The 9896-nt window shown below is 39.9% G+C and overlaps 1 non-coding gene across 1 annotated transcript; it reads right to left on the bottom strand.

Moving 5' to 3' along the window:
- Window positions 1-1634: 1634 nt before the first annotated feature.
- LOC112774620 (small nucleolar RNA R71) lies at window positions 1635-1742 on the bottom strand. Its single transcript, XR_003189097.1, has one exon. It is a non-coding gene; the product is annotated as a small nucleolar RNA R71 (small nucleolar RNA).
- Between the last annotated feature and the right edge of the window lie 8154 nt (window positions 1743-9896).

Here is a 9896-nt window from a genome sequence, read left to right as displayed (position 1 = left end):
TTTTCTTTGCATTAAAAATTTTTCAAAAATATGTTCTTGATGTTCATCATGATCTTCATAGTGTTCTTGGTGTTCATCTTGACATTCATAGCATTCTTGCATGCATCACATGTTTTGATCTAAAATTCTCATGCATTGCATCATTTTTCTTGTTTTTCTCTCTCATCATAAAAATTCAAAAATCAAAAAAATATCTTTCCCTTTCTCTCTCATCAAATTCGAAAATTTGGATTGACTTTTTCAAAAATTTTTAGAATCAAGTTGTTTCTTATGAGTCAAATCAAATTTTCAATTTGAAATTCTTATCTTTTTCAAAAATCAAATCTTTTTCAAATTTCTTAGTTATTTTCGAAAATTCCAAAAATATTTTTTAAAAATCTTTTTCTTATTTTTACATCAAATTTTCAAAAATAACAATAACAATTAATGTTTTGATTCAAAAATTTCAAGTTTGTTACTTGCTTGTTAAGAAAGATTCAAACTTTAAGTTCTAGAATCATATCTTATGATTTCTTGTGAATCAAGTCATTAATTGTGATTTTAAAAATTAAATCTTTTTCAAAAACTAATTTCAATCATATCTTTTCAAAATATCTTCTTATCATATCTTTTTCAAATATTTGATTTCAAAATATCTTCTCTAACTTCCCAACTCCTTATCTTTTCAAAATTGATTTTTGTCTCAACTAACTAAGTAACTTTTTGTTTGTTTCTTACCTTTTTCAAAACCACCTAACTAACTCTCTCTCTCTATTTTCGAAAATATCTTCCCTCTTTTTCAAAATTTCTTTTTAATTAACTAATTATTTTAAATTCTTATTTTAATTTTTGAAAATTACTAACATTTTTTAAAAACCATTTTCAAAAATCGCTAACTCTTTTTCAAAAATAATTTTCGAAAATTCACCTTCTTCCTCATCTTATTCTATTTTTTTATTCATCTACTAACACCTCTTCCTCACATCACTCACCAAAGTCGAACCCTCTCTCTCTTTCTGAGTTCAGATTTTTCTCTTCTTCTTTTCTTCTACTAATAATAAGGAACCTCTTTACTGTGACATAGAGGATTCCTCTTCTTTTCTTTTTCTCTCCTCTTTCTTATGAGCAGGGACAGAGAAAAAGGCATTCTTGTGGAAGCTGATCCAGAACTTGAAAGGACTTTGAAGAGGAAATTAAGAGAAGCTAAATTACAACAATCCAGAGACAACTTGATTGAAAATTTCGAACAAGTAAAGGAGATGGCAGCCGAACCCAACAACAATGCAAGGAGAATGTTTGGTGACTTTACTGCACCAAATTCCAATATACATGGAAGAAGCATCTCCATTCCTGCCATTGGAGCAAACAACTTTGAGCTGAAACCTCAATTAGTTTCTCTGATGCAGCAGAACTGCAAGTTTCATGGACTTCCATCTGAAGATCCTTTTCAGTTCTTAACTGAATTCTTGCAGATCTGTGATACTGTTAAGACTAATGGAGTAGATCCTGAAGTCTACAGGCTCATGCTTTTCCCATTTGCTGTAAGAGACAGAGCTAGAATATGGTTAGACTCTCAACCTAAGGATAGCCTGAACTCTTGGGATAAGCTGGTCAAGGTTTTCCTAGCCAAGTTCTTCCCTCCTCAAAAGCTGAGCAAGCTTAGAGTGGATGTTCAAACCTTCAAACAGAAAGAAGGTGAATCCCTCTATGAAGCTTGGGAGAGATACAAAGGACTGACCAAAAAGTGTCCTTCTGACATGCTTTCAGAATGGACCATCCTGGATATATTCTATGATGGTCTGTCTGAGTTATCTAAGATGTCATTGGATACTTCTGCAGGTGGATCCATTCACCTAAAGAAAATGCCTGCAGAAGCTCAAGAACTCATTGACATGGTTGCTAATAACCAGTTCATGTACACCTCTGAAAGGAATCCTGTGAGTAATGGGATGCCTATGAAGAAGGGAGTTCTTGAAATTGATACTCTGAATGCCATATTGGCTCAGAATAAAATATTGACTCAGTAAGTCAATATGATTTCCCAGAGTCTGAATGGAATGCAAGCTGCATCCAACAGTACTCAAGAGGCTTCTTATGAAGAAGAAGCTTATGATCCTGAGAACCCTGCAATAGCAGAGGTGAATTACTTAGGTGAACCTTATGGAAACACCTATAACTCATCATGGAGAAATCATCCAAATTTCTCATGGAAGGATCAAAAGCCTCAACAAGGCTTTAATAATGGTGGAAGAAATAGGTTTAACAATAATAAACCTTTTCCATCATCCACTCAGCAACAAACAGAGAACTCTGAACAAAATACTTCTAATTTAGCAAACTTAGTCTCTGATCTATCTAAGGCCACTGTGAGTTTCATGAATGAAACAAGGTCTTCTATTAGAAATTTGGAAGCACAAGTGGGCCACCTGAGTAAGAGGATCACTGAAATCCCTCCTAGTACTCTCCCAAGCAATACAGAAGAGAATTCAAAAGGAGAGTGCAAGGCCATTGACATAAGCATCATGGCCGAACCTGTGAGGAGAGGAGAGGACGTGAATCCCAAGGAGGAAGACCTCCTGGGACGTCCAGTGATCAATAAGGAGCTTCCCTTTGAGGAACCAAAGGACTCTGAGGCTCGTCTATAGACCATAGAGATTCCATTAAACCTTCTTATGCCCTTCATGAGCTCTGATGAGTATTCCTCTTTTAAAGAGAATGAGGATGTTACTGAAGAGCAAACTGCCAAGTTTCTTGGTGCAATCATGAAGCTGAATGCCAAATTATTTGGTATTAAAACATGGGAAGATGAACCTCCCTTGTTCATCAATGAACTAAGTGATCTGGATCAACTGACATTGCCTCAGAAGAAACAAGATCCTGGAAAGTTCATAATACCTTGTACCATAGGCACCATGATCTTTAAGGCTCTGTGTGACCTTGGTTCAGGAATAAACCTCATGCCACTCTCTGTAATAGAGAAACTGGGAATCTATGGGGTGCAAGCTGATAAAATCTCATTAGATATGGCAGACAATTCAAGAAAACAGGCTTATGGACAAGTAGAGGACGTGCTAGTAAAGGTTGAAGGCCTTTACATCCCTGCTGATTTCATAGTCCTGGATACTGGAAAGGAAGAGGATGAATCCATCATCCTAGGAAGACCTTTCCTAGCCACAGCAAGAGCTGTGATTGATGTGGACAGAGGAGAATTAATCCTTCAATTGAATGAGGACAACCTTGTGTTTACAACTCAAGGATCTCTCTCTGCACCCATGGAGAGGAAGCATAAAAAGCTTCTCTCAAAGCAGAGTCAAACAAAGCCCCCACAGTCAAACTCTAAGTTTGTTGTTGGGAGGCCACAACCAAACTCTAAGTTTGGTGTTGAACTCCCATATCCAAACTCTAAGTTTGGTGTTGGAGAGTCTCAACAAAGCTCTGTACATCTGTGAGGCTCCATGAGAGCCCACTGTCAAGCTATTGACATTAAAGAAGCGCTTATTGGGAGGCAACACAATTTTTATTTATCTAACTATATTCTTCTTAGTTATATGTCTTTATAGGTTCATGATCATGTGGAGTCACAAAATAAACAAAAAAATCAAAAACGGAATCAAAAACAGCAGAAGAAAAATCACACCCTGGAGGAGCATCTGTCTGGCGTTCAACGCCAGAACAGAGCATGGTTCTGGCGCTAAACGCCCAAAATGGGTAGCATCCTGGCGCTGAACACCCAGAACAAGCATGGTTCTGGCGTTCAACGCTAGAAATGGCAGCAAATGGGCGTTGAACGCCCAAAATAGGCACCAACCTGGCGCTGAATGCCCAGAGTTGTGTGCAAAGGCATTTTGCATGCCTACTTTGGTGCAAGGTTGTAAATCCTTGAACACCTCAGGATCTGTGGACCCTACAGGATCATCTCAGGATCTGTGGACCGCACAGGATCATCTCAGGATCTGTAGACCCCACAAGATCTCCACCTACCTCCACTCACTTTTTCTCACCCCCCTTTCACACAATCCCATAAACACTCTTCCCCAAAACCCTTCACCTATCACCTCCATCCCTCTTCCCTATTAAATCTTCACCACTCACATCCATCCTCTCTTTCCCATAAACCTACCTCATAAACCCCACCTACCTTCAAAATTCAAAACCAATTTCCCACCCAAACCCACCCATATGGCCGAAACCTTTCCCCCCTCCCTTCCCTATATAAAGCCCTCCATTCTTCATCAAATTCACACAACACACCCCTCTATACCCTTCTTGGCCGAACCACATCACCTTCTCCCTCTCCTCCATTTCTTCTTCTTCTTCATCTATTCTTTCTTCTCTTGCTTGAGGGCGAGCAAAATTCTAAGTTTGGTGTGGTAAAAGCATAAGCTTTTTGTTTTTCCATTACCATTGATGGCACCTAAGACCGGAGAATCCTCTAAGAAAGGAAAAGGGAAGACAAAAGTCTCCACCTCCGAGTCATGGGAGATGGAAAGGTTCATCTCCAAAGCCCATCAAGACCACTTCTATGATGTTGTGGCCAAGAAAAAGGTGATCCCTGAGGTCCCTTTCAAACTCAAAAGAAATGAGTATCCGGAGATCCGACATGAAATTCAAAGAAGAGGTTGGGAAGTTCTAACAAATCCCATCCAACAAGTCGGCATCCTAATGGTTCAAGAGTTCTATGCCAATGCATGGATCACCAAGAACCATGATCAAAGTAAGAACCCGGATCCAAAGAACTATGTTACAATGGTTCGGGGGAAATACTTAGATTTTAGTCCGGAAAATGTGAAATTGGCGTTCAACTTGCCAAACATGGAAGAGAACGCACGCCCCTACACAAGGAGAGTCAACTTTGATCAAAGGTTGGACCAAGTCCTTATGGACATATGTGTAGAAGGAGCTCAATGGAAGATTGACTCCAAAGGCAAGCCGGTTCAACTAAGAAGATTGGACCTCAAGCCTGTAGCTAGAGGATGGTTGGAGTTCATTCAATGCTCAATCATTCCCACTAACAACCGGTCTGAAGTTACTATAGACCGGGCCATCATGATCCATAGCATCATGATTGGAAAAGAGGTGGAAGTTCATGAGATTATACCTCAAGAACTCTACAAGGTGGCTGACAAGTCCTCCACTATGGCAAGGTTAGCCTTTCCTCACCTCATTTGCCACCTATGCAATTCGGCTGGGATTGACATAGAGGGAGATATCCTCATTAAAGAGGACAAGCCCATCACTAAGAAAAAGATGGAGCAAGCAAGAGAGCCCATTCATGGAGCTCAAGAGGCGTATGAAGCTCATCACCATGAGATCCCAGAGATGCCTCAAATGCACTTTCCTCCACAAAACTATTGGGAGCAAATCAACACCTCCCTAGGAGAATTGAGTTCCAATATGGGACAACTAAGGGTGGAACATCAAGAGCACTCCATCATCCTTCATGAAATAAGAGAAGATCAAAAAGCAATGAGGGAGGAGCAACAAAGACAAGGAAGAGACATAGAAGAGCTCAAAGACATCATTGGTTCGTGAAGAAGAAAACGCCACCATCACTAAGGTGGACTCATTCCTTGTTCTTACATTCTCTGTTTTTCGTTTTCTATGTTATGTGCTTATCTATGTTTGTGTCTTCATTACATGATCATTAGTAGTTAGTAACTTTTTCTTAAAGTTATGAATGTCCTATGAATCCATCACCTCTCTTAAATGAAAAATATTTTAATTCAAAAGAACAAGAAGTACATGAGTTTCAAATTTATCCTTGAACTTAGTTTAATTATATTGATGTGGTGACAATGCTTCTTGTTTTCTGAATGTATGCTTAAACAGTGCATATGTCTTTTGAAGTTGTTGTTTGAGAATGTTAAATATGTTGGCTCTTGAAAGAATGATGACAAGGAGACATGTTATTTGATAATCTGAAAAATCATAAAAATGATTCTTGAAGCAAGAAAAAGCAGCAAAGAACAAAGCTTGCAGACAAAAAAAAGAAAAAAAAATAGGCGAAAAAAAAAATAGAAAGAAAAAGCAAGCCGAAAAAGCCAAAAGCTCTTAAAACCAAGAGGCAAGAGCAAAAAGCCAATAACCCTTAAAACCAAAAGGCAAGGGTAAATAAAAAGGATCCCAAGGCTTTGAGCATCAGTGGATAGGAGGGCCTAAAGGAATAAAATCCTGGTCTAAGCGGCTAAACCAAGCTGTCCCTAACCATGTGCTTGTGGCGTGAAGGTGTCAAGTGAAAACTTGAGACTGAGCGGTTAAAGTCAAGGTCCAAAGCAAAAAAAGAGTGTGCTTAAGAACCCTGGACACCTCTAATTGGGGACTTTAGCAAAGCTGAGTCACAATCTGAAAAGGTTCACCCAATTATGTGTCTGTGGCATTTATGTATCCGGTGGTAATACTGGAAAACAAAGTGCTTAGGGCCACGGCCAAGACTCATAAAATAGCTGTGTTCAAGAATCATACTGAACTAGGAGAATCAATAACACTATCTGAACTCTGAGTTCCTATAGATGCCAATCATTCTGAACCTCAATGGATAAAGTGAGATGCCAAAACTATTCAAGAGGCAAAAAGCTATAAGTCCCGCTCATTTAATTGGAGCTATGTTTCATTGATAGTTTGGAATTTATAGTATATTCTCTTCTTTTTATCCTATTTGATTTTCAGTTGCTTGGGGACAAGCAACAATTTAACTTTGGTGTTGTGATGAGCGGATAATTTATACGCTTTTTGGCATTGTTTTTAGTATGTTTTTAGTAGAATCTAGTTACTTTTAGGGATGTTTTCATTAGTTTTTATGTTAAATTCACATTTCTGGACTTTACTATGAGTTTGTGTGTTTTTCTGTGATTTCAGGTATTTTCTGGCTGAAATTGAGGGACCTGAGCAAAAATCAGATTCAGAGGTTGAAGAAGGACTGCTGATGCTGTTGGATTCTGACCTCCCTGCACTCAAAATGAATTTTCTAGAGCTACAGAACTCGAAATGGCATGCTTTCGATTGCATTGGAAAGTAGACATCCAGGGCTTCCCAGCAATATATAATAGTCCATACTTTGCCCAAGTTTAGATGACGCAAACTGGCGTTCAACGCCAGCTTTCTGCCCAATTCTGGCGTTCAACGCCAGAAACAAGCTGCAAAGTGGAGTTCAACGCCCAAACTGGCATAAAAGCTGGCGTTCAACTCTAGGAATGACCTCTACACGTGTAAGACTCAAGATCAGCCCAAGCACACACCAAGTGGGCCCCGGAAGTGGATTTATGCATCAATTACTTACTTCTGTAAACCCTAGTAGCTAGTCGATTATAAATAGGACCTTTTACTATTGTATTAGACATCCTGGATTGTATTTTTGATCCTGTGATCTCGTTTTGGGGGCTGGCCATTCGGCCATGCCTGGACCTTTCACTTATGTATTTTCAACGGTAGAGTTTCTGCACTTCATAGATTAAGGTGTGGAGCTCTGCTGTTCTTCAAAGATTAATGCAAAGTACTACTGTTTTCTATTCAATTTAACTTGATCCGCTTCTAAGATATTCATTCGCACTTCAACCTGAATGTAATGAACGTGAAAATCATCATCATTTCCTATGAACGCGTGCCTGACAACCACTTCCGTTCTACATTAGACTGAATGAGTATCTCTTAGATTACTAATACAGGGGACCGAGTCCGAGATATTGGGATCTTCGTGGCATAAGCTAGAATGATAGCGGCATTCAAGAGAATCCGGAAAGTCTAAACCTTGTCTGTGGTATTCCGAGTAGGATTCAATGATTGAATGACTGTGACGAGCTTCAAACTCGCGATTGCTGGGCGTAGTGACAGACGCAAAAGGATAGTAAATCCTATTCCAGCATGATCGAGAACCGACAGATGAATAGCCGTGCCGTGACAGGGTGCGTTGACCATATTCACTGAGAGGATATGATGTAACCATTGACAAGGGTGATGCCTCCAGACGATTAGCCGTGCCGTGACAGGGCATTTGGATCATTTTCCCGAGAGAAGACCAAAAGTAGCCATTGACAATGGGATGCATTACAAAAAGCCAGCCATGGAAAGGAGTAAGACTGATTGGATGAAGATAGCAGGAAAGCAGAGGTTCAGAGGAACGAACGCATCTCTATTCGCTTATCTGAAATTCTCACCAATGATTTACATAAGTATTTCTATCCTTATTTTATTAATTATTTTCGAAAACCCCATTACTATTTTATACCTGCCTGACTGAGATTTACAAGGTGACCATAGCTTGCTTCATACCAACAATCTCCGTGGGATTCGACCCTTACTCACGTAAGGTATTACTTGGACGACCCAGTGCACTTGCTGGTTAGTTGTGCGAATTTGTGAACCATGGTATTGGCATCATGTTTTTGGCGCCATTACCAGGGAAAGAAAGAGCAATGAATTTTACATAATCAAAGTGTAATCACAATTTCTGCACACCACTGGATGACCTCACCAAGAAGATGGAGAGGAACCAAGTGGTAGCAATCACCACCTCATTAGCAACCCAAGAGGGAGTGAATGCTGAGGCAGAGGAGGAGCAAGAACAAGCCAACTACATTGGAAACTCACCCAGGCAGACCCATGATCCATACTCCAAAACCTACAACCCTGGATGGAGGAATCACCCAAACTTTGGGTGGGGAAATCAATAAGATCAAAGCCAAGATCAGAGATGTCACAACCACAACAACAATGTAGCTCACCAACATTCCACACAGAGATCATATCAACACCACCCTAACAACACCTCTCCACATCTATACCAAAACCAAAATGACCCAACTCACCCATCCACTTTCAACTCACCATCATCTGAAGATAGACTCTCCAGAATTGAGACTCTGCTTGAGGGCATATGCAAAGAGATTCAAGATAATAAGGTATTCAAGGAGGAGGTGCGAGCCAATATCAAGAATCAGGGAGACACCATCAAGAGGCTGGAATTTCAAGTGGGATACCTCTCTAAGCAGATTCCCAAACCTACTGATAGCTTTCCAAGTGACACAGAGAAAAATCCGAGAGGTGAAGCAAAGAAAGTCAGATGGGAAGATTGCAAGATGGTTACTATAAGTGATAAGGAGACTGAGGAAGAGCTGAACAACCCATTAGAACAACCTGAAGACACTTCAGCAGGAAAGCAGGGGGAGAATCATCAAGAAACCACAATTACACGGAAAGAGCTGACACAGAAGGAGTTGCTGAGACTCTATGTACCCTTTCCCTAATTACTAAATGGCTGTGTAGAGAAGAGAATATACTCAAGGTTTCTTGACATGTTTGCATCCCTCCATGTGAACATACCATTCATCAAAGCTCTCCAACAAATGCCCTCATACATCAAGTATATGAAGGAGCTGCTGACCAAGAAAAGCTCACTCAAGGAAGGACAAACAATAGTGATGAATAAGGAGTGCAGTGCTCTCATTCAACCAGAGTTTCCTACAAAAAGGAAGGACCCAGGGAGTTTCTACATCACTTATGTTATAGGAGAAATAATGTTTGATAAAGGACTTTGCGATTTGGGAGCAAGCATCAACTTAATGCCTTTATCCCTTGTGAAGAGGCTGCAGATCAATGAGACAATACCCACAGATGTAGTTATCAGGCTAGCTGACAAAACTCAAAAACATGCAGTAGGAGTGGTTGAAAATGTACTGGTGAAGGTTGGGAAATACTTCCTTCCCACAGAATTTGTCATATTGGACATGGAAGAGAGTCACCTCCACCCAATCATATTGGGAAGACCATTCCTAGCTACAGCCAGAGCACTTATAGATGTGGAGCGAGGGGAGCTAATTTTGAGGATCCATGATGAATAACTCACTTTTAATGTTTTCAAGCCCTCACAAGAAACAGATCAAGAGAACAAAGAACCAAGCAAAGATCACAGTGAGATACTGAAG

Source organism: Arachis hypogaea, chromosome 18 (genome assembly GCF_003086295.3).
Source record: "Arachis hypogaea cultivar Tifrunner chromosome 18, arahy.Tifrunner.gnm2.J5K5, whole genome shotgun sequence".
NCBI classification, from domain to species: Eukaryota; Viridiplantae; Streptophyta; class Magnoliopsida; order Fabales; family Fabaceae; genus Arachis; species Arachis hypogaea.
The sequence above is the reverse complement of the archived record's forward strand: the minus strand, read 5'-3'. Positions and strand labels throughout refer to the sequence as shown.